We start from the raw sequence: 1,130 nt of genomic DNA, 5'->3' as shown, positions 1-1,130 counted from the left end.
AGATACTTAGGGGTGTGTCTTTGACATTTTATATTTTTAAAAAATGTTTTCAACATTTAGTGGTGTGTGTGTGTGCGTGTGCGTGTGTGTGTGTGTGTATTTTTGAGACAGGGTCTTGCTAGACAGCCCAGGCCTCGAACTCATGGCTATCTTCCTGCCTCTGCCTCTGAGTGCTGGGATCACAGATGTGTGCCAGCAGGCCCAGCTCTTGTCAACATTTATACAAAAGAAAAATTTTATGTAACAACCCAATTTCCAGCGTTGACTGCAAACTGAGATCCTGGTGATTCGGAGGCCTTGGCCACATGTGGACCTTGCCGGGCCGGGATCGGGACAGCGGCTCCCGGGTGGGGCCTGTGCCCTCCGAGTCCACACGCGGCCCAGCCTCCTCCACCCCCCCCCAGAGCCAGGGCAGCTGGGCACTGTCAGTGGTGAGAACCACAACCCACGTGAACCCGGGCTATCCAGGAACCCACGGTGCGAAATCCTACCTCCTCTTGTCAGAAGTTACAGTTGGAAACCTAGAGTTAACCATATTTGTAATTTTTCAATTATAAGTTAACAATCAATAAAATGATTTCATAGTAGTAGATATCTCATTTTAAAGTGTCATAATCAACTGTAGTTTACACATGATCTGTAACATTTTCTATGTGTTCAATATTTCACTGTTTTAAAACATCTTAGGCTGGGGGTATAGCTCAGCGGCACGGTGCCTGCCTGGCAAGTGTGAGGCTCTGAATTCGATTCCTGGTTCAAAAAATAAAATAAAAAGCTATTTTCTTTTACCAGCTGCTGGAAAACATTGAGAATTAACAGTTAATTTGCAAAGAACCTATTGTACCTTTCAATATTAGGAATCAAAGAAATGCTGAGAAACAAGGAATATTATATACTTATGATTTCATGAATAGTTTATATATTGTGTCAAAAACATTTTGAGTCATTTTACTTTTTTAGTATATTACTAGTTCTAAAATTGAAATTAAAATAATTCATTGAAAATGTTTAGCTGACATGATGCGCAAGACCTCCTGGGGCCCGGGAGATAGCTTAGCAGCGGAAGTGCCTGCCCGGCGAGGTCCTGAGTTTGATCCCCGATACAAAAAAAAAGACATGAGTAAGACTTA

At 42.6% G+C, this 1,130-nt stretch overlaps 1 protein-coding gene across 1 annotated transcript in view; it reads right to left on the bottom strand.

The window, feature by feature from the left end:
* Positions 1-1,130, bottom strand: part of Nlrp4 (NLR family pyrin domain containing 4) — a 29,233-nt gene that overhangs the window by 7,756 nt on the left and 20,347 nt on the right. The window lies entirely within an intron of this gene.

This window comes from Octodon degus, unplaced genomic scaffold (genome assembly GCF_000260255.1).
Source record: "Octodon degus isolate 3935 unplaced genomic scaffold, OctDeg1.0 scaffold00382, whole genome shotgun sequence".
NCBI lineage: Eukaryota > Metazoa > Chordata > Mammalia > Rodentia > Octodontidae > Octodon > Octodon degus.
The sequence above is the reverse complement of the archived record's forward strand: the minus strand, read 5'-3'. Positions and strand labels throughout refer to the sequence as shown.